This window comes from Staurois parvus, unplaced genomic scaffold (assembly GCF_062004578.1).
Source record: "Staurois parvus isolate SC_StPar_1 unplaced genomic scaffold, SC_StPar_1.0 ptg000025l, whole genome shotgun sequence".
NCBI lineage: Eukaryota > Metazoa > Chordata > Amphibia > Anura > Ranidae > Staurois > Staurois parvus.
This window is the reverse complement of record NW_028317821.1, coordinates 10738896-10762543: the sequence shown is the minus strand read 5'-3', so window position 1 is coordinate 10762543 and position 23648 is coordinate 10738896. Positions and strand designations below refer to the sequence as shown.

The 23648-nt window shown below is 57.9% G+C and overlaps 1 long non-coding RNA gene across 1 annotated transcript; it reads left to right on the top strand.

The window, feature by feature from the left end:
* Positions 1-5476: 5476 nt before the first annotated feature.
* LOC149471239 (uncharacterized) lies at positions 5477-22739 on the top strand. Its single transcript, XR_016306214.1, has 4 exons — positions 5477-5582; positions 13213-13324; positions 20399-20510; positions 22626-22739. It is a non-coding gene; the product is annotated as an uncharacterized LOC149471239 (long non-coding RNA).
* The last annotated feature ends 909 nt before the right edge of the window (positions 22740-23648 follow it).

Here is a 23648-nt window from a genome sequence, read left to right as displayed (position 1 = left end):
TTGTATTTCTGCATGTTTCGCTATCTGATGTCCGTCTCTAAAGCTGGCCATATGAGGATTGAAATTGACCCATGTGTTGCCCCCTCTGGTCAACAGAAGATGAGTGTCTGAACAGCCCTGCTTGAAAACCAGCATTTGTTAAGTGCTGCAGCCCATTGGCTGCATGCGCTGATCATTGTATTCTGATGGGAGGCCTGCTGTTAGAATATGACACAGCAGGGATGACTTTGCAATCCCCCTCGCATGTGTGCATAGGAAAATCTGCTCGGAACAAAAAATGAACCATGTATGGCCATTTTAGTGATTAAGCAGTCCTACAGCTTGACTTAACCAGTTTCAAAGAGAAATGTGGGTACTATCAGAGCTGGTGCTGTCTGAAAATGAAAATCCTGACTTCAATGCATTCTGTGTTGACCTGGAACAAGTGTGTGTAATGAGCAGCTGAAATGTCATTGGTGGCACATTTGATAGTGTGTGTGTGTGTGTGTGTGTGTGTGTGTTTGTTTGTTGTGATGGAAATTTCAATATATAAACATGTAATATTTTGACACATGCCCACTGGTGTGGATGGGCCAGAGTAGTACTGCACCACACAGACCTGTATATTGTGCTGCAACTGCCTTTTAGGGCTTTTTCACATCATACCTGTTGAGTTGCATTGATCTACAGAAATGCAGTTTCAGTGCAAGGGCACATAGAAAACAATTGCTTATTTTGTGCCCTGCTCACACCAAAATGCTGTTAAGCCCAACACCCTGCATAAAATATAGCATGTCTGGTGACCTGGTGCAGTGAATTGCACTGCATAAAAATGCAGTGTCCTTTTTGTTATCTAATACATTTTAAAAGTCTACTGAGAAATGTGTTGTAACGGATTGCACAGCTTCTACACAATGTACACTAGCACAGGTGTTTTTATTGGATTACTGTGTTGAGAAACAAGCTGAAATGACTAAGTGCAAATTGAAGAGATATTAAACATTCCACCAAAAAACAAAAAAAAAAACCCTACCTTCTCTGTTCAGTGGGGTTTTTTTTTTTTTTTTTTTCCCCTCAGAGCAGCCCAAATCTTCTTGGGTCCGCTGCTGGTGATCCTAGCTCCTATATACCAAACTGAGCATATCTTCACAGAAATGTCTTATCGGAAGATAAGAGGGGGACACTGGAAGGATGAGGATCAGAAGTCAGGGTCAAACATCCTTTTTACACCATGCAGAGTATTAACCCCTTAGGTTCCACAGTGAGTAGAACAAACATGCTTTACTGCATATACAGACTGATTTTTACTGTTTTGGGTTTAGCTTTTAAGCTTGCAGTCAGGGGGACAGGAAGAGTGATTCTGAGGGGGATTTCCCTCTTCTGTTTTGCAAGTAACCCAGAAGGACCTCTGACAAACCTCCTTTCACCTCCAAGTGCTAGCTCCTCTAAGAAATGTGACTACTGCAGAGGGAAGTTTTGTAGGTCTCACTAAAATCCAGGCTTGGGGTACTCCCCTCCCACCAATCCTTAAAACGCCTAGTTTTACAGGAGTGGAAGGAGGATGCTAATACCTAAAACCTAGAAAAGCCCCCTTAAGGATGAAGTTCTTTTAAGGTCCCTAAGCTGGACAAGGCTCTATCACAAGTGACCAAGTGGTATGACCTCTCCTTTAAGGACACTGGGAGTAGCAAAGACCTAATGGACCATAGAACAGATACCCTCCTAAGGACAGTGTGAGATGCTAACATCTGCCATTATCCCAGCCCAAGCAGCAACTTTATATTGCCAGAAATGCTTTTGGAATAGAAAGACTTACCAAACACCTGTTGCAGGAGGCCAGGTCAGAGGAAGTGCTAGATTCTCTTTGACTATAGGGAAGGCCATTACCTACTTGACTTTTGCTAATGTCTAAATCATTAACTCTGCTTGACATGCCATTTGGGTAAAAGCATGGGAAGGTGAACTCACATCAAAATCCAACTTGTGTGGCCTACCTGTTGAATACTCTTTGCTGTTTGACCTGGGTCTGGATACTACACTGCTCTAAGAAATTAAAGGAATACTTTGAAACCACATCAGATCTCAAAGGAAAAAATATCAGGAAGGCTATCTATACTGATATGGACTAGGTAATGTGTAAGGATGTTCCATCATTTGATGGAAATGAAAATTAACAACCACCAGAGGACTGAATTCAAAGATGCCCTGAAAATCAAAGAGAATAAAAATGATGCAGGCTAGTCCATTTTGCTGAAATTTCATTGCAGCAACTCAAAATGGTACTCCATTTGCATGGCCCCCACATGCTTGTATGCATGCCTGAAAATGTTGGGGCATGCTCCTAATGAGACGATGGTGTACTGGGGTATTTCCTCCCAGATCTGGACCAGGGCATCACTGAGCTCCTGGACAGGCTGAGGTGCAACCTGGCAGAGTTGTCCCAGAGGTGTTCTATTGGATTTGGGTCAGGCGAGCGTGGGAGCCATTAAATATCAATTCCTTCATCCTCCAGAAACTACCTGCATACTCTTGCCACATAAGGTCGGGCATTATTTTGCACGAGGAGGGACCCACTGCACCACCATAAGGTCTGACTGGATCCAGGGATCTATCCATATTGTAAGTATTAAGTAGGTTTGCTCCATGTCACTGTGTACAACGACAATTGTCCCAATGCTATCCAAAGGCACACTAACATTCAAGGTACAATCTTACTGGTCTTCAGCTATACCCATATAGGCCCATTGCAGGCAAGAGTCAACTCATGGTACTGTTGATACTCACTACAGTCTTCCAGTTGCTTTCACTCTGCATGGTCCATCATTCACACCATACTTGCAGAAAAACTGATACACACTGACTTGCAGAGACATCAGCTTATATAAACGCTTCTGTGAGTTATACATGTTGAAGATTCCTGCACCGAAAAATGTCTGCGTATGATACTAGTCTTGGGTGTGAACAGGAAACATAGAGAGTAATTGATTTTGTTGTGCCCTTGCAGAACGTGTGCAGAAAAACTGATGTCTCTGCACCATGGTGTGAATGAGCCCTTAGGGCTCATTTACACAATCTGTAGAAACCTCTGGTTTTCTGCAGCAGAAAACCGCAGGTCTCTACAAGCCACACAGGAAACAAATGGTTTCCTATGTGTCTCGTTCACACTAAAACGGAGGTGTGATGTCCAATGTGGGATTATGCATCATGTCTGCAGTTTTCCTTCACAGCTCCGCACTGGATCGCAGACAAAATGGACAGCACCACTCTGCATGCCTCCCATGTGATAGGAACTGGGAGGGGAAGCAGAGCGGTGCTCTGTGTCTGTACTGCCCACCTTCCTTCCCTCCTGTCGGATGCTGGCTGGGATTATGATGCTGCTTGGGTCAGTGATGGTGGAAGGAAGGAGGATGGTGCTGACGGGGACAGAAGAGGGGGCACTAATGGTGGAAGACAGATGAAGGTGACACTGATGGCAGAGAACAAATAAGGGGGCACTAATGGTGGGGAAAAGAAGAAGGGGACACTGATGGCGAAGGGCAGACAAAGAGGACACTAATGGTAGCGGAAAATGATAGTCGGGTACAGACGAGGGGGATACTGAGGGTGGGGGACACTTCTGGCAGGGGACAGATAAGGGGGCACTGATGGTGGAAAACAGATGGAGACACTGATGCTGGAGAACAGGTGAAAGGAACACTGATGGAGGGGGCACTAATGGTGGGGAACAGATGAAGGGGACACCGATGGCGGCGGGCAACCATAGGGGCACTAATGGTGGCAGACAATGATGGTCGGGTACAGACGAAGGGGACACTGCTGGCAGGGGACAGATAAGGGGGCACTGATGGGGGATAGATGAATAGGATATGGATTGGTGGGGAGCAGATGAAGGGGACAGATGAGGGGGCACTAATGGTGGGGGACAGATAAAGGGGGCACTAATGGTGGCGAACAATAATGGTCAGGTACAGATGAGGGGGACACTGAGTGTGGGGGATACTGCTGGCGGGGGACAGATGAATAGGATATTGATGGTGGGGGTCCCCAATGAGGATTCTCTGATGAAGGAATCGATAATGATGGGGGGGGTGATGATGAAAACCTGATGAGGAGTCTCTGATATGAGGATCACCAATGAGGGGGTGATGAGCCAGGATGTGATGTCAGTCTGTGCACAGCAGACATGTATGAGAACTGAGGTAAGCCGATGCCTCTGCAAGTGAAATCTGCGCTCTTTTCTCATCAGTTTTCATGCACGTATGGAGTGAACAAGGCCTTCAATTTGTCTGCAAGCAGTGTGTCTAGCCGAAAAATTCTTCGTTTTTTTTCGTACTTGGATACAGTAGATATTCTATCCAGGGGGCTGCTGGAGGCATTCCTCCCTCACTTCCTGTTTTAGTGACAACAGTTTTACCAGACAGGATGTACAGGTAAGGCTTCATGCTAGTGTGGGAGGAAGCATAACGGTTAGAGTTGTCACCACAACAGGAAGTGAGGAGAAATCACCCAGTAAAGACCCCTGGTCTGACGACACCCCTCCCCATACTAAGCTGTCAGGAGCCAGCCCTAGCTTTTTTTCAAGCTTGAAGAGTCAGTGGCCCCCATCTTCCTGTGGGTGAGTATCCCCCTCACTGCATGCTATCCTCGGGGGAGCAGTATATACTGTAACTGCACTCTTCCTCCCTTCTTTGTGTCCCGCACTCCTCCACCATGAGGATGGCGATGGGATACAGAGAATCCTCCCCGCCAGGTACAACCACGATCCCTTCTTCCTACCAGCCAGAGTGCAGGGCAGCAAGCGGGACACCGAGGCTGTCAGGCAGGGGCACAAGTAGGTCACGCCCACCAATGTGTTTCTACAGCAACGCGTCCAGCCCGCTGGGAGGGGTGCAGAGATGTCTGCTAGGGGATTCAGAGGAGGGGGCGGAAACTTTTCGAAGCTCAGTCAGCCATTTCAGATAAGGAAACAGGCGGAAACCTTTCAGAAACACTACAAATCCAGACTAGAACCATGTCATCGCGTTTACTCCATGTCAGGTGGTGATTAGATGACAAGTTATCTTAATCTATGGCCACAGGTATACGATAGAATGAAGGGAGGGGGCTGGCAATGGATCGTACTACCGAAGGGGCGGGGCCGGGGTCTAAAGAGAGGCGGGGCCGAGAGCTCAGACTCGATAAAATGTAAAACAAATGCAATGAGGGGAGGGGCCGAGTCTGGCTGAGCACGCGTAAGGTTTCTAATAAGTTGGCAAACAAGTAGTGGGGAGAGGCGGAGCCAAAGCGTAGGGAGGGGCGGAGCCAGAGCGTGGGAGGGGCAGAGCCAGAGGTGGTGATGGGCGGAGCCAGTGGTGGGGATGGGCGGAGCCAGTGGTGGGGATGGGCGGGGCCGGAGGAGAGGAAGTTCAGTCTAGAGCTGGGCAGCGTAGAGTGCGGTAGGGTTCGAGTGAGCTCCAGGTGGAGTCACAGGTCACGTTCACCGTTTATGTAGCACAGGCGTCCCTGCCAATGGCAGGCGAAGAGAAGGTGGTCAGAGATGGATCGGGCACTTGCCGAGAGATAGGTGGAAACCGGAGCGAATGGAAGAAACATTAGAAATCACAGTGAGTAGAACAAACATGCTTTACTGCATATACAGACTGATTTTTACTGTTTTGGGTTTAGCTTTAGTACGGGAGGGCAATGCTGGGACTTGTAGTGCAGCGACTGCCTGACGCACGTTGTACAGGTGGGCCATGCTGGGACTTGTAGTGCAGCGACTGCCTGTCACACGTTGGGCGGGCCATGCTGGGACTTGTAGTGCAGCGACTGCCTATCGGGCGGGAGGGCCATGCTGGGACCTGTAGTTCAGAGACTGACGATCGCACGACTGCCTGTCACATGTTGTACGGACGGGCCATGCTGGGACTTGTAGTGCAGCGACTGCCTGTCACACGTTGCATGGGCGGGCCATGCTGGGACTTGTAGTGCAGCGACTGCCTGTCACGCGTTGCATGGGCGGGCCATGCTGGGACTTGTAGTGCAGCGACTGCCTGTCGCACGTTGTACGGGCGGGCCATGCTGGGACTTGTAGTGCAGCGACTGCCTGTCGCACGTTGTACGGGCGGGCCATGCTGGGACTTGTAGTGCAGCGACTGCCTGTCGCACGTACGGGGGAGGGCCATGCTGGGACTTGTAGTGCAGCGACTGCCTGTCGCACGTTGTACGGGCGGGCCATGCTGGGACTTGTAGTGCAGCGACTGCCTGTCGCACGTACGGGGGTGGGCCATGCTGGGACTTGTAGTGCAGCGACTGCCTATCGGGCAGGAGGGCCATGCTGGGACCTGTAGTTGAGAGACTGACGTTCGCACGTTATACGGGCGGGCCATTCTGGGACTTGTAGTGCAGCGACTGCCTATCGCACGTTGTACGGGAGAGGGCCATGCTGGGACTTGTAGTGCAGCGAATGCCTGTCGCACGTTGTATGGGCGGGCCATTCTGGGACTTGTAGTGCAGCGACTGCCTGTTGTACGGGCGCGGGCCATGCTGGGACTTGTAGTGCAGCGACTGACTGTCACACGTACGGGCGGGCCATGCTGGGACTTGTAGTGCAGCGACTGCCTATCGCACATTGTACGGGCGGGCCATGCTGGGACTTGTAGTGCAGCGACTGCCTATCGCACATTGTACAGGCGGGCCATGCTGGGACTTGTAGTGCAGCGACTGCCTATCGCACGTTGTACGGGGGCGGGCCATGCTGGGACTTGTAGTGCAGCGACTGCCTGTTGCACATTTTACGGGCGGGCCATGCTGGGACTTGTAGTGCAGCGAATGCCTGTCGCACGTTGTACGGGCGGGCCATGCTGGGACTTGTAGTGCAGCGACTGCTTGTCGCACGTTGTACGGGGGCGGGCCATGCTGGGACTTGTAGTGCAGCGACTGCCTGTCGCACGTACGGGGGTGGGCCATGCTGGGACTTGTAGTGCAGCGACTGCCTATCGGGCGGGAGGGCCATGCTGGGACCTGTAGTTCAGAGACTGACGATCGCACGTTATACGGGCGGGCCATTCTGGGACTTGTAGTGCAGCGACTGCCTGTCGCAATTTGTACGGGCGTGGGCCATGCTGGGACTTGTAGTGCAGCGACTGCCTGTTGTACGGGCGCGGGCCATGCTGGGACTTGTAGTGCAGCGACTGCCTGTTGTACGGGCGCGGGCCATGCTGGGACTTGTAGTGCAGCGACTGCCTATCGCACGTTGTACAGGCGGGCCATGCTGGGACTTGTAGTGCAGCGACTGCCTGTCGCACGTACGGGCGGGCCATGCTGGGACTTGTAGTGCAGCGACTGCCTGTCGCACGTACGGGCGGGCCATGCTGGGACTTGTAGTGCAGCGACTGCCTGTCGCACGTACGGGCGGGCCATGCTGGGACTTGTAGTGCAGCGACTGCCTGTCGCACGTACGGGCGGGCCATGCTGGGACTTGTAGTGCAGCGACTGCCTGTCGCACGTACGGGCGGGCCATGCTGGGACTTGTAGTGCAGCGACTGCCTTTCGGGCTGGAGGGCCATGCTGGGACCTGTAGTTCAGAGACTGACGATCGCACGTTATACGGGCCGGCAATTCTGGGACTTGTAGTGCAGCGACGTAGTACGGGCGCGGGCTATGCTGGGACTTGTACCGCAGAGACTGCCTGTTGTACGGGCACAGGCCATGCTGGGACTTGTAGTGCAGCGACTGCCTATCGGGCGGGAGGGCCATGCTGGGACTTGTAGTGCAGCGACTGCCTGTCGCACGGTTTACGGCCGCGGGCCATGCTGGGACTTGTAGTGCAGCGACTGCCTGTTGTACGGGCAGGCCAAGCTGGGACTTGTAGTGCAGCGACTGCCTGTCACACGTTGTACGGGCGCGGGCCATGCTGGGATTTGTAGTGCAGCGACTGCCTGTTGTACGGGCGGGTCATGCTGGGACTTGTAGTGCAGCGATTGCCTGTCGCACGTTGTACGGGCGGGCCATGCTGGGACTTGTAGTGCAGCGATTGCCTGTCGCACGTTTTACAGGCGGGCCATGCTGGGACTTGTAGTGCAGCGACTGCCTATCGGGCGGGAGGGCCATGCTGGGACCTGTAGTTCAGAGCCTGACGATCGCACTTTGTACAGGCGCGGGCCATGCTGGGACTTTTAGTGCAGCGACTGCCTGTCGCACGTTGTACGGGGGAGGGCCATGCTGGGACTTGTAGTGCAGCGACTGCCTGTCACATGTTGCATGGGTGGGCCATGCTGGGACGTGTAGTGCAGCGACTGCCTGTCGCACGTTGTACGGGCGGGCCATGCTGGGACTTGTAGTGCAGCGACTGCCTGTCGCACGTACGGGGGAGGGCCATGCTGGGACTTGTAGTGCAGCGACTGCCTGTCGCACGTACGGGGGAGGGCCATGCTGGGACTTGTAGTGCAGCGACTGCCTGTTGTACGGGCGCGGGCCATGCTGGGACTTGTAGTGCAGCGACTGCCTGTCGCACGTACGGGCGGGCCATGCTGGGACTTGTAGTGCAGCGACTGCCTATCGCACATTGTACAGGCGGGCCATGCTGGGACTTGTAGTGCAGCGACTGCCTATCGCACGTTGTACGAGTGGGCCATGCTGGGACTTGTAGTGCAGCGACTGCCTGTTGCACATTTTACGGGCGGACCATGCTGGGACTTGTAGTGCAGCGACTGCTTGTTGTACGGGGGCGGGCCATGCTGGGACTTGTAGTGCAGCGACTGCCTATCGGGCGGGAGGGCCATGCTGGGACCTGTAGTTCAGAGACTGACGATCGCACGTTATACGGGCGGGCCATTCTGGGACTTGTAGTGCAGCGACTGCCTGTCGCAATTTGTACGGGCGTGGGCCATGCTGGGACTTGTAGTGCAGCGACTGCCTGTTGTACGGGCGCGGGCCATGCTGGGACTTGTAGTGCAGCGACTGCCTGTTGTACGGGCGGGCCATGCTGGGACTTGTAGTGCAGCGACTTCCTATCGCACGTTGTACAGGCGGGCCATGCTGGGACTTGTAGTGCAGCGACTGCCTGTCGCACGTACGGGCGGGCCATGCTGGGACTTGTAGTGCAGCGACTGCCTGTCGCACGTTGTACGGGCGGGCCATGCTGGGACTTGTAGTGCAGCGACTGCCTGTCGCACGTTGTACGGGCGGGCCATGCCGGGACTTGTAATGCAGCGACTGCCTGTCGCACGTACGGGGGAGGGCCATGCTGGGACTTGTAGTGCAGCGACTGCCTGTCGCACGTACGGGGGAGGGCCATGCTGGGACTTGTAGTGCAGCGACTGCCTGTCGCACGTACGGGCGGGCCATGCTGGGACTTGTAGTGCAGCGACTGCCTGTCGCACGTACGGGCGGGCCATGCTGGGACTTGTAGTGCAGCGACTGCCTGTCGCACGTACGGGCGGGCCATGCTGGGACTTGTAGTGCAGCGACTGCCTTTCGGGCGGGAGGGCCATGCTGGGACCTGTAGTTCAGAGACTGACGATCGCACGTTATACGGGCAGGCCATGCTGGGACTTGTAGCGCAGCGACTGCCTGTTGTACGGGCACAGGCCATGCTGGGACTTGTAGTGCAGCGACTGCCTATCGCACGTTGTACGGGAGAGGGCCATGCTGGGACTTGTAGTGCAGCGACTGCCTGTCGCACGTTGTACGGGCGGGCCATTCTGGGACTTTTAGTGCAGCGACTGCCTATCAGGCAAGAGGGCCATGCTGGGACTTGTAGTGCAGCGACTGCCTGTCGCACGGTTTACGGGCGCGGGCCATGCTGGGACTTGTAGTGCAGCGACTGCCTGTTGTACGGGCAGGCCAAGCTGGGACTTGTAGTGCAGCGACTGCCTGTCACACGTTGTACGGGCGCGGGCCATGCTGGGATTTGTAGTGCAGCGACTGCCTGTTGTACGGGCGGGTCATGCTGGGACTTGTAGTGCAGCGACTGCCTGTCGCATGTTGTACAGGCGTGGGCCATGCTAGGACTTGTAGTGCAGCGACTGCCTGTCGCACGTTGTACGGGCGGGCCATGCTGGGACTTGTAGTGCAGCGATTGCCTGTCGCACGTTTTACAGGCGGGCCATGCTGGGACTTGTAGTGCAGCGACTGCCTATCGGGCGGGAGGGCCATGCTGGGACCTGTAGTTCAGAGCCTGACGATCGCACTTTGTACAGGCGCGGGCCATGCTGGGACTTGTAGTGCAGCGACTGCCTGTCGCACGTTGTACGGGGGAGGGCCATGCTGGGACTTGTAGTGCAGCGACTGCCTGTCACATGTTGCATGGGTGGGCCATGCTGGGACGTGTAGTGCAGCGACTGCCTGTCGCACGTTGTACGGGCGCGCCATGCTGGGACTTGTAGTGCAGCGACTGCCTGTCGCACGTACGGGGGAGGGCCATGCTGGGACTTGTAGTGCAGCGACTGCCTGTTGTGCGGGCGCGGGCCATGCTGGGACTTGTAGTGCAGCGACTGCCTGTCGCACGTACGGGCGGGCCATGCTGGGACTTGTAGTGCAGCGACTGCCTATCGCACATTGTACAGGCGGGCCATGCTGGGACTTGTAGTGCAGCGACTGCCTATCGCACGTTGTACGGGGGCGGGCCATGCTGGGACTTGTAGTGCAGCGACTGCCTGTTGCACATTTTACGGGCGGACCATGCTGGGACTTGTAGTGCAGCGACTGCTTGTTGTACAGGGGCGGGCCATGCTGGGACTTGTAGTGCAGCGATTGCCTATCGGGCGGGAGGGCCATGCTGGGACCTGTAGTTCAGAGCCTGACGATCGCACTTTGTACAGGCGCGGGCCATGCTGGGACTTGTAGTGCAGTGACTGCCTGTCGCACGTTGTACGGGGGAGGGCCATGCTGGGACTTGTAGTGCAGCGACTGCCTGTCACATGTTGCATGGGTGGGCCATGCTGGGACTCTTAGTGCAGCGACTGCCTGTCGCACGTTGTACGGGCGGGCCATGCCGGGACTTGTAATGCAGCGACTGCCTGTCGCACGTACGGGGGAGGGCCATGCTGGGACTTGTAGTGCAGCGACTGCCTGTCGCACGGTGTACGGGCGTGCCATGCTGGGACTTGTAGTGCAGCGACTGCCTGTCGCACGTTTTACAGGCGGGCCATGCTGGGACTTGTAGTGCAGCGACTGCCTATCGGGCGGGAGGGCCATGCTGGGACCTGTAGTTCAGAGCCTGACGATCGCACTTTGTACAGGCGCGGGCCATGCTGGGACTTGTAGTGCAGTGACTGCCTGTCGCACGTTGTACGGGGGAGGGCCATGCTGGGACTTGTAGTGCAGCGACTGCCTGTCACATGTTGCATGGGTGGGCCATGCTGGGACTCTTAGTGCAGCGACTGCCTGTCGCACGTTGTACGGGCGGGCCATGCCGGGACTTGTAATGCAGCGACTGCCTGTCGCACGTACGGGGGAGGGCCATGCTGGGACTTGTAGTGCAGCGACTGCCTGTCGCACGGTGTACGGGCGTGCCATGCTGGGACTTGTAGTGCAGCGACTGCCTGTCGCACGTTTTACAGGCGGGCCATGCTGGGACTTGTAGTGCAGCGACTGCCTATCGGGCGGGAGGGCCATGCTGGGACCTGTAGTTCAGAGCCTGACGATCGCACTTTGTACAGGCGCGGGCCATGCTGGGACTTGTAGTGCAGCGACTGCCTGTCGCACGTTGTACGGGCGGGCCATGCCGGGACTTGTAATGCAGCGACTGCCTGTCGCACGTACGGGGGAGGGCCATGCTGGGACTTGTAGTGCAGCGAATGCCTGTCGCACGTTGTACGGGAGAGGGCCATGCTGGGACTTGTAGTGCAGCGACTGCCTGTCGCACGTACGGGGGTGGGCCATGCTGGGACTTGTAGTGCAGCGACTGCCTATCGCACGTTGTACGGGAGAGGGCCATGCTGGGACCTGTAGTTCAGAGACTGACGATCGCACGTTATACGGGCGGGCCATTCTGGGACTTGTAGTGCAGCGACTGCCTGTCGCACGTTGTACGGGCGCGGGCCATGCTGGGACTTGTAGTGCAGCGACTGCCTATCGCACGTTGTACGGGAGAGGGCCATGCTGGGACTTGTAGTGCAGCGAATGCCTGTCGCACGTTGTACGGGCGGGCCATTCTGGGACTTGTAGTGCAGCGACTGCCTGTCGCATGTTGTATGGGTGCGGGCCATGCTGGGACTTGTAGTGCAGCGACTGCCTGTTGTACGGGCGCGGGCCATGCTGGGACTTGTAGTGCAGCGACTGCCTATCGCACGTTGTACAGGCGGGCCATGCTGGGACTTGTAGTGCAGCGACTGCCTGTCGCACGTACGGGCAGGCCATGCTGGGACTTGTAGTGCAGCGACTGCCTGTCGAACGTACGGGCGGACCATGCTGGGACTTGTAGTGCAGCGACTGCCTGTCGCACGTACGGGCGGGCCATGCTGGGACTTGTAGTGCAGTGACTGCCTGTCGCACGTTTTACGGCCGCGGGCCATGCTGGGACTTTTAGTGCAGTGACTGCCTGTCGCACGGTCCATGCTGGGACTTGTAGTGCAGCGACTGCCTGTCGCACATTGTATGAGCGGGCCATGCTGGGAATTGTAGTGCAGCGATTGCCTGTTGTACGGGCGGGCCATGCTTGGACCTGTAGTGCAGCGACTGCCCGTTGTACGGGCGCGGGCCGTGCTGGGACTTGTAGTGCAGCGACTGCCTGTCGCTCGTTTTACGGGCGGGCCATGTTGGGAGCTGTAGTGCACCGACTGCCTGTCGCACGTTGTACAGGCGGGCCATGCTGGGACTTGTAGTGCAGTGACTGCCTGTTGTATGGGCAGGCCATGACACGATATCTTAATCTATGACCACAGGTATACGATTGGACGAAGGGAGGGGGCTGGCAATGGATCGCAGTACCGAAGGGGCGGGCTCAGACTCGATAAAATGTAAAACAAATGCAATGAGGGGAGGGGCCGAGTCTGGCTGAGCACGCGTAAGGTTTCTAATAAGTTGGCAAACAAGTAGTGGGGAGGGGCGGAGCCAGAGCGTGGGAGGGGCGGAGCCAGAGCGTGGGAGGGGCAGAGCCAGAGGTGGTGATGGGCGGAGCCAGTGGTGGGGATGGGCGGGGCCGGAGGAGAGGAAGTTCAGTCTAGAGCTGGGCAGCGTAGAGTGCGGTAGGGTTCGAGTGAGCTGCAGGTGGAGTCACAGGTCACGTTCACCGTTTATGTGATTATGCAGCACAGGCGTCCCTGCCAATGGCAGGCGAAGAGAAGGTGGTCAGAGATGGATCGGGCACTTGCCAAGAGATAGGTGGAAACCGGAGCGAATGGAAGAAACATTAGAAATCACAGTGAGTAGAACAAACATGCTTTACTGCATATACAGACTGATTTTTACTGTTTTGGGTTTAGCTTTAGTACGGGAGGGCAATGCTGGGACTTGTAGTGCAGCGACTGCCTGTCGTACGGGTGGGCCATGATGGGACTTGTAGTGCAGCGACTGCCTGACGCACGTTGTACAGGTGGGCCATGCTGGGACTTGTAGTGCAGCGACTGCCTGTCGCACGTTGTACGGGCGGGCCATGCTGGGACTTGTAGTGCAGCGACTGCCTGTCGCACGTACGGGGGAGGGCCATGCTGGGACTTGTAGTGCAGCGACTGCCTGTCGCACGTTGTACGGGCGGGCCATGCTGGGACTTGTAGTGCAGCGACTGCCTGTCGCACGTACGGGGGTGGGCCATTCTGGGACTTGTAGTGCAGCGACTGCCTATCGGGCAGGAGGGCCATGCTGGGACCTGTAGTTCAGAGACTGACGTTCGCACGTTATACGGGCTGGCCATTCTGGGACTTGTAGTGCAGCGACTGCCTATCGCACGTTGTACGGGCGCGGGCCATGCTGGGACTTGTAGTGCAGCGACTGCCTATCGCACGTTGTACGGGAGAGGGCCATGCTGGGACTTGTAGTGCAGCGAATGCCTGTCGCACGTTGTACGGGCGGGCCGTTCTGGGACTTGTAGTGCAGCGACTGCCTGTTGTACGGGCGCGGGCCATGCTGGGACTTGTAGTGCAGCGACTGACTGTCGCACGTACGGGCGGGCCATGCTGGGACTTGTAGTGCAGCGACTGCCTATCGCACATTGTACAGGCGGGCCATGCTGGGACTTGTAGTGCAGCGACTGCCTATCGCACGTTGTACGGGGGCGGGCCATGCTGGGACTTGTAGTGCAGCGACTGCCTGTTGCACATTTTACGGGCGGGCCATGCTGGGACTTGTAGTGCAGCGAATGCCTGTCGCACGTTGTACGGGCGGGCCATGCTGGGACTTGTAGTGCAGCGACTGCCTGTCGCACGTACGGGGGTGGGCCATGCTGGGACTTGTAGTGCAGCGACTGCCTATCGGGCGGGAGGGCCATGCTGGGACCTGTAGTTCAGAGACTGACGATCGCACGTTATACGGGCGGGCCATTCTGGGACTTGTAGTGCAGCGACTGCCTGTCGCAATTTGTACGGGCGTGGGCCATGCTGGGACTTGTAGTGCAGCGACTGCCTGTTGTACGGGCGCGGGCCATGCTGGGACTTGTAGTGCAGCGACTGCCTGTTGTACGGGCGCGGGCCATGCTGGGACTTGTAGTGCAGCGACTGCCTGTTGTACGGGCGCGGGCCATGTTGGGACTTGTAGTGCAGCGACTGCCTATCGCACGTTGTACAGGTGGGCCATGCTGGGACTTGTAGTGCAGCGACTGCCTGTCTCACGTACGGGCGGGCCATGCTGGGACTTGTAGTGCAGCGACTGCCTGTCGCACGTACGGGCGGGCCATGCTGGGACTTGTAGTGCAGCGACTGCCTGTCGCACGTACGGGCGGGCCATGCTGGGACTTGTAGTGCAGCGACTGCCTTTCGGGCGGGAGGGCCATGCTGGGACCTGAAGTTCAGAGACTGACGATCGCACGTTATACGGGCCGGCAATTCTGGGACTTGTAGTGCAGCGACGTAGTACGGGCGCGGGCCATGCTGGGACTTGTAGCGCAGCGACTGCCTGTTGTACGGGCACAGGCCATGCTGGGACTTGTAGTGCAGCGACTGCCTATCGCACGTTGTACGGGAGAGGGCCATGCTGGGACTTGTAGTGCAGCGACTGCCTGTCGAAAGTTGTACGGGCGGGCCATTCTGGGACTTTTAGTGCAGCGCTTGCCTATCGGGCGGGAGGGCCATGCTGGGACTTGTAGTGCAGCGACTGCCTGTCGCACGTTGTACGGGCGGGCCATTCTGGGACTTTTAGTGCAGCGACTGCCTGTCGCACGGTTTACGGGCGCGGGCCATGCTGGGACTTGTAGTGCAGCGACTGCCTGTTGTACGGGCAGGCCAAGCTGGGACTTGTAGTGCAGCGACTGCCTGTCACACGTTGTACGGGCGCGGGCCATGCTGGGATTTGTAGTGCAGCGACTGCCTGTTGTACGGGCGGGTCATGCTGGGACTTGTAGTGCAGCGACTGCCTGTCGCATGTTGTACAGGCGTGGGACATGCTAGGACTTGTAGTGCAGCGACTGCCTGTCGCACGTTGTACGGGCGGGCCATGCTGGGACTTGTAGTGCAGCGACTGCCTATCGGGCGGGAGGGCCATGCTGGGACCTGTAGTTCAGAGCCTGACTATCGCACTTTGTACAGGCGCGGGCCATGCTGGGACTTTTAGTGCAGCGACTGCCTGTCGCACGTTGTACGGGGGAGGGCCATGCTGGGACTTGTAGTGCAGCGACTGCCTGTCACATGTTGCATGGGTGGGCCATGCTGGGACGTGTAGTGCAGAGACTGCCTGTCGCACGTTGTACGGGCGGGCCATGCTGGGACTTGTAGTGCAGTGGAATGCCTGTCGCACGTACGGGGGAGGGCCATGCTGGGACTTGTAGTGCAGCGACTGCTGTCGCACGTACGGGGGAGGGCCATGCTGGGACTTGTAGTGCAGCGACTGCCTGTTGTACGGGCGCGGGCCATGCTGGGACTTGTAGTGCAGCGACTGCCTATCGCACATTGTACAGGCGGGCCATGCTGGGACTTGTAGTGCAGCGACTGCCTATCGCACGTTGTACGGGGCGGGCCATGCTGGGACTTGTAGTGCAGCGGACTGCCTGTTGCACATTTTACGGGCGGACCATGCTGGGACTTGTAGTGCAGCGACTGCTTGTTGTACGGGGGCGGGCCATGCTGGGACTTGCAGTGCAGCGACTGCCTATCGGGCGGGAGGGCCATGCTGGGACCTGTAGTTCAGAGACTGACGATCGCACGACTGCCTGTCACATGTTGTACGGACGGGCCCATGCTGGGACTTGTAGTGCAGCGACTGCCTGTTGTACGGGCGTGGGCCATGCTGGGACTTGTAGTGCAGCGACTGCCTGTCACACGTTGCATGGGCGGGCCATGCTGGGACTTGTAGTGCAGCGACTGCCTGTCGCAAGTTGTACGGGCGGGCCATGCTGGGACTTGTAGTGCAGCGACTGCCTGTCGCACGTACGGGCGGGCCATGCTGGGATTTGTAGTGCAGCGACTGCCTTTCGGGCGGGAGGGCCATGCTGGGACCTGTAGTTCAGAGACTGACGATCGCACATTATACGGGCAGGCCATGCTGGGACTTGTAGCGCAGCGACTGCCTGTTGTACGGGCACAGGCCATGCTGGGACTTGTAGTGCAGCGACTGCCTATCGCACGTTGTACGGGAGAGGGCCATGCTGGGACTTGTAGTGCAGCGACTGCCTGTCGCACGTTGTACGGGCGGGCCATTCTGGGACTTTTAGTGCAGCGACTGCCTATCGGGCAAGAGGGCCATGCTGGGACTTGTAGTGCAGCGACTGCCTGTCGCACGGTTTACGGGCGCGGGCCATGCTGGGACTTGTAGTGCAGCGACTGCCTGTTGTACGGGCAGGCCAAGCTGGGACTTGTAGTGCAGCGACTGCCTATCGGGCGGGAGGGCCATGCTGGGACCTGTAGTTCAGAGCCTGACGATCGCACTTTGTACAGGCGCGGGCCATGCTGGGACTTGTAGTGCAGCGACTGCCTGTCGCACGTTGTACGGGGGAGGGCCATGCTGGAACTTGTAGTGCAGCGACTGCCTGTCACATGTTGCATGGGTGGGCCATGCTGGGACGTGTAGTGCAGCGACTGCCTGTCGCACGTTGTACGGGCGCGCCATGCTGGGACTTGTAGTGCAGCGACTGCCTGTCGCACGTACGGGGGAGGGCCATGCTGGGACTTGTAGTGCAGCGACTGCCTGTTGTGCGGGCGCGGGCCATGCTGGGACTTGTAGTGCAGCGACTGCCTGTCGCACGTACGGGCGGGCCATGCTGGGACTTGTAGTGCAGCGACTGCCTATCGCACATTGTACAGGCGGGCCATGCTGGGACTTGTAGTGCAGCGACTGCCTATCGCACGTTGTACGGTGGCGGGCCATGCTGGGACTTGTAGTGCAGCGACTGCCTGTTGCACATTTTACGGGCGGACCATGCTGGGACTTGTAGTGCAGCGACTGCTTGTTGTACAGGGGCGGGCCATGCTGGGACTTGTAGTGCAGCGACTGCCTATCGGGCGTGAGGGCCATGCTGGGACCTGTAGTTCAGAGACTGACGATCGCACGTTATACGGGCGGGCCATTCTGGGACTTGTAGTGCAGCGACTGCCTGTCGCAATTTGTACGGGCGTGGGCCATGCTGGGACTTGTAGTGCAGCGACTGCCTGTCGCACGTTGTACGGGCGGGCCATGCTGGGACTTGTAGTGCAGCGATTGCCTATCGGGTGGGAGGGCCATGCTGGGACCTGTAGTTCAGAGCCTGACGATCGTACTTTGTACAGGCGCGGGCCATGCTGGGACTTGTAGTGCAGTGACTGCCTGTCGCACGTTGTACGGGGGAGGGCCATGCTGGGACTTGTAGTGCAGCGACTGCCTGTCACATGTTGCATGGGTGGGCCATGCTGGGACTCTTAGTGCAGCGACTGCCTGTCGCACGTTGTACGGGCGGGCCATGCCGGGACTTGTAATGCAGCGACTGCCTGTCGCACGTACGGGGGAGGGCCATGCTGGGACTTGTAGTGCAGCGACTGCCTGTCGCACGTTATACGGGCGGGCCATGCTGGGACTTGTAGTGCAGCGACTGCCTGTCGCTCGTTTTACAGGCGGGCCATGCTGGGACTTGTAGTGCAGCGACTGCCTATCGGGCGGGAGGGCCATGCTGGGACCTGTAGTTCAGAGCCTGACGATCGCACTTTGTACAGGCGCGGGCCATGCTGGGACTTGTAGTGCAGCGACTGCCTGTCGCACGTTGTACGGGCGGGCCATGCCGGGACTTGTAATGCAGCGACTGCCTGTCGCACGTACGGGGGAGGGCCATGCTGGGACTTGTAGTGCAGCGACTGCCTGTCGCACGGTGTACGGGCGTGCCATGCTGGGACTTGTAGTGCAGCGACTGCCTGTCGCACGTTTTATAGGCGGGCCATGCTGGGACTTGTAGTGCAGTGACTGCCTATCGGGCGGGAGGGCCATGCTGGGACCTGTAGTTCAGAGCCTGACGATCGCACTTTGTACAGGCGCGGGCCATGCTGGGACTTGTAGTGCAGCGACTGCCTGTCGCACGTTGTACGGGGGAGGGCCATGCTGGGACTTGTAGTGCAGCGACTGCCTGTCGCACGTTGTACGGGAGAGGGCCATGCTGGGACTTGTAGTGCAGCGACTGCCTGTCGCACGTACGGGGGTGGGACATGCTGGGACTTGTAGTGCAGCGACTGCCTATCGCACGTTGTACGGGAGAGGGCCATGCTGGGACTTGTAGTGCAGCGAATGCCTGTCGCACGTTGTATGGGCGGGCCATTCTGGGACTTGTAGTGCAGCGACTGCCTGTCGCATGTTGTATGGGCGCGGGCCATGCTGGGACTTGTAGTGCAGCGACTGCCTGTTGTACGGGCGCGGGCCATGCTGGGACTTGTAGTGCAGCGACTGCCTGTTGTACAGGTGCGGGCCATGCTGGGACTTGTAGTGCAGCGACTGCCTATCGCACGTTGTACAGGCGGGCCATGCTGGGACTTGTAGTGCAGCGACTGCCTGTCGCACGTACGGGCAGGCCATGCTGGGACTTGTAGTGCAGCGACTGCCTGTCGAACGTACGGGCGAGCCATGCTGGGACTTGTAGTGCAGCGACTGCCTTTCGGGCGGGAGGGCCATGCTGGGACCTGTAGTTCAGAGACTGACGATCGCACGTTATACGGGCCGGCAATTCTGGGACTTGTAGTGCAGCGACTGCCTGTTGTACGGGTACAGGCCATGCTGGGACTTGTAGTGCAGCGACTGCCTATCGCACTTTGTACGGGAGAGGGCCATGCTGGGACTTGTAGTGCAGCGAATGCCTGTCGCACGTTGTACGGGCGGGCCATTCTTGGACTTTTAGTGCAGCGACTGCCTATCGGGCGGGAGGGCCATGCTGGGACTTGTAGTGCAGCGACTGCCTGTCGCACGGTTTACGGGCGCGGGCCATGCTGGGATTTGTAGTGCAGCGACTGCCTGTTGTACGGGCGGGTCATGCTGGGACGTGTAGTGCAGTGACTGCCTGTTGCACGTTGTAGGGGGCCAGCCGTGCTGGGACTTGTAGTGCAGTGACTGCCTGTCGCACGTTTTACGGCCGCGGCCCATGCTGGGACTTTTAGTGCAGTGACTGCCTGTCGCACGGTCCATGCTGGGACTTGTAGTGCAGCGACTGCCTGTCGCACATTGTATGAGCGGGCCATGCTGGGAATTGTAGTGCAGCGATTGCCTGTTGTACGGGCGGGCCATGCTTGGACCTGTAGTGCAGCGACTGCCTGTTGTACGGGCGCGGGCCGTGCTGGGACTTGTAGTGCAGCGACTGCCTGTCGCTCGTTTTACGGGCGGGCCATGTTGGGAGCTGTAGTGCACCGACTGCCTGTCGCACGTTGTACAGGCGGGCCATGCTGGGACTTGTAGTGCAGTGACTGCCTGTTGTATGGGCAGGCCATGACACGATATCTTAATCTATGACCACAGGTATACGATTGGACGAAGGGAGGGGGCTGGCAATGGATCGCAGTACCGAAGGGGCGGGCTCAGACTCGATAAAATGTAAAACAAATGCAATGAGGGGAGGGGCCGAGTCTGGCTGAGCACGCGTAAGGTTTCTAATAAGTTGGCAAACAAGTAGTGGGGAGGGGCGGAGCCAAAGCGTAGGGAGGGGCGGAGCCAGAGCGTAGGGAGGGGCGGAGCCAGAGCGTGGGAGGGGCAGAGCCAGAGGTGGTGATGGGCGGAGCCAGTGGTGGGGATGGGCGGGGCCGGAGGAGAGGAAGTTCATTCTAGAGCTGGGCAGCGTAGAGTGCGGTAGGGTTCGAGTGAGCTCCAGGTGGAGTCACAGGTCACGTTCACCGTTTATGTGATTATGCAGCACAGGCGTCCCTGCCAATGGCAGGCGAAGAGAAGGTGGTCAGAGATGGATCGGGCACTTGCCGAGAGATAGGTGGAAACCGGAGCGAATGGAAGAAACATTAGAAATCACAGTGAGTAGAACAAACATGCTTTACTGCATATACAGACTGATTTTTACTGTTTTGGGTTTAGCTTTAGTACGGGAGGGCAATGCTGGGACTTGTAGTGCAGCGACTGCCTGTCGTACGGGTGGGCCATGATGGGACTTGTAGTGCAGCGACTGCCTGACGCACGTTGTACAGGTAAGCCATGCTGGGACTTGTAGTGCAGCGACTGCCTGTCGCACGTTGCATGGGCGGGCCATGCTGGGACTTGTAGTGCAGCGACTGCCTGTCGCACGTTGTACGGGCGGGCCATGCTGGGACTTGTAGTGCAGCGACTGCCTGTCGCTCGTTTTACAGGCGGGCCATGCTGGGACTTGCAGTGCAGCGACTGCCTATCGGGCGGGAGGGCCATGCTGGGACCTGTAGTTCAGAGACTGACGATCGCACGACTGCCTGTCACATTTTGTACGGACGGGCCATGCTGGGACTTGTAGTGCAGCGACTGCCTGTTGTACGGACGGGCCATGCTGGGACTTGTAGTGCAGCGACTGCCTGTCGCACGTTGTACGGGCGGGCCATGCTGGGACTTGTAGTGCAGCGACTGCCTGTCGCACGTACGGGCGGGCCATGCTGGGACTTGTAGTGCAGCGACTGCCTGTCGCACGTATGGGCGGGCCATGCTGGGACTTGTAGTGCAGCGACTGCCTTTCGGGCGGGAGGGCCATGCTGGGACCTGTAGTTCAGAGACTGACGATCGCACGTTATACGGGCCGGCAATTCTGGGACTTGTAGTGCAGCGACTGCCTGTCGCACGTTGTACGGGCGCGGGCCATGCTGGGACTTGTAGCGCAGCGACTGCGTGTTGTACGGGCACAGGCCATGCTGGGACTTGTAGTGCAGCGACTGCCTATCGCACGTTGTACGGGAGAGGGCCATGCTGGGACTTGTAGTGCAGCGACTGCCTGTCGCACGTTGTACGGGCGGGCCATTCTGGGACTTTTAGTGCAGCGACTGCCTGTCGCACGGTTTACGGGCGCGGGCCATGCTGGGACTTGTAGTGCAGCGACTGCCTGTTGTACGGGCAGGCCAAGCTGGGACTTGTAGTGCAGCGACTGCCTGTCACACGTTGTACGGGCGCGGGCCATGCTGGGATTTGTAGTGCAGCGACTGCCTGTTGTACGGGCGGGTCATGCTGGGACTTGTAGTGCAGCGACTGCCTGTCGCATGTTGTACAGGCGTGGGCCATGCTAGGACTTGTAGTGCAGCGACTGCCTGTTGTACGGGCGCGGGCCATGCCTGGACGTGTAGTGCAGTGACTGCCTGTCGCACGTTGTAGGGGGCCAGCCGTGCTGGGACTTGTAGTGCAGTTGACTGCCTGTCGCACGTTTTACGGCCGCGGGCCATGCTGGGACTTTTAGTGCAGTGACTGCCTGTCGCACGGTCCATGCTGGGACTTGTAGTGCTGCGACTGCCTGTCGCACATTGTATGAGCGGGCCATGCTGGGAATTGTAGTGCAGCGATTGCCTGTTGTACGGGCGGGCCATGCTTGGACCTGTAGTGCAGCGACTGCCTGTTGTACGGGCGCGGGCCGTGCTGGGACTTGTAGTGCAGCGACTGCCTGTCACTCGTTTTACGGGCGGGCCATGTTGGGAGCTGTAGTGCACCGACTGCCTGTCGCACGTTGTACAGGCGGGCCATGCTGGGACTTGTAGTGCAGTGACTGCCTGTTGTATGGGCAGGCCATGACACGATATCTTAATCTATGACCACAGGTATACGATTGGACGAAGGGAGGGGGCTGGCAATGGATCGCAGTACCGAAGGGGCGGGCTCAGACTCGATAAAATGTAAAACAAATGCAATGAGGGGAGGGGCCGAGTCTGGCTGAGCACGCGTAAGGTTTCTAATAAGTTGGCAAACAAGTAGTGGGGAGGGGCGGAGCCAAAGCGTGGGGAGGGGCGGAGCCAAAGCGTAGGGAGGGGCGGAGCCAGAGGTGGTGATGGGCGGAGCCAGTGGTGGGGATGGGCGTTGCCGGAGGAGAGGAAGTTCAGTCTAGAGCTGGGCAGCGTAGAGTGCGGTAGGGTTCGAGTGAGCTGCAGGTGGAGTCACAGGTCACGTTCACCGTTTATGTGATTATGCAGCACAGGCGTCCCTGCCAATGGCAGGCGAAGAGAAGGTGGTCAGAGATGGATCGGGCACTTGCCGAGAGATAGGTGGAAACCGGAGCGAATGGAAGAAACATTAGAAATCACAGTGAGTAGAACAAACATGCTTTACTGCATATACAGACTGATTTTTACTGTTTTGGGTTTAGCTTTAGTACGGGAGGGCAATGCTGGGACTTGTAGTGCAGCGACTGCCTGTCGTACGGGTGGGCCATGATGGGACTTGTAGTGCAGCGACTGCCTGTCACACGTTGGGCGGGCCATGCTGGGACTTGTAGTGCAGCGACTGCCTATCGGGCGGGAGGGCCATGCTGGGACCTGTAGTTCAGAGACTGACGATCGCACGACTGCCTGTCACATGTTGTACGGACGTGCCATGCTGGGACTTGTAGTGCAGCGACTGCCTGTTGTACGGGCGCGGGCCATGCTGGGACTTGTAGTGCAGCGACTGCCTGTCACACGTTGCATGGGCGGGCCATGCTGGGACTTGTAGTGCAGCGACTGCCTGTCGCACATTGTATGAGCGGGCCATGCTGGGAATTGTAGTGCAGCGACTGCCTGTTGTACGGGCGCGGGCCATGCTGGGACTTGTAGTGCAGCGACTGCCTGTCACACGTTGCATGGGCGGGCCATGCTGGGAATTGTAGTGCAGCGATTGCCTGTTGTACGGGCGGGCCATGCTTGGACCTGTAGTGCAGCGACTGCCTGTTGTACGGGCGCGGGCCGTGCTGGGACTTGTAGTGCAGCGACTGCCTGTCGCTCGTTTTACGGGCGGGCCATGTTGGGAGCTGTAGTGCACCGACTGCCTGTCGCACGTTGTACAGGCGGGCCATTCTGGGACTTGTAGTGCAGTGACTGCCTGTTGTATGGGCAGGCCATGACACGATATCTTAATCTATGACCACAGGGGAGGGGCGGGGCCGGAGGAGAGGAAGTTCAGTCTGGAGCTTGGTAGTGTAGAGTGCGGTAGGGTTCGAGTGAGCTCCTGGTGGGGTCAGA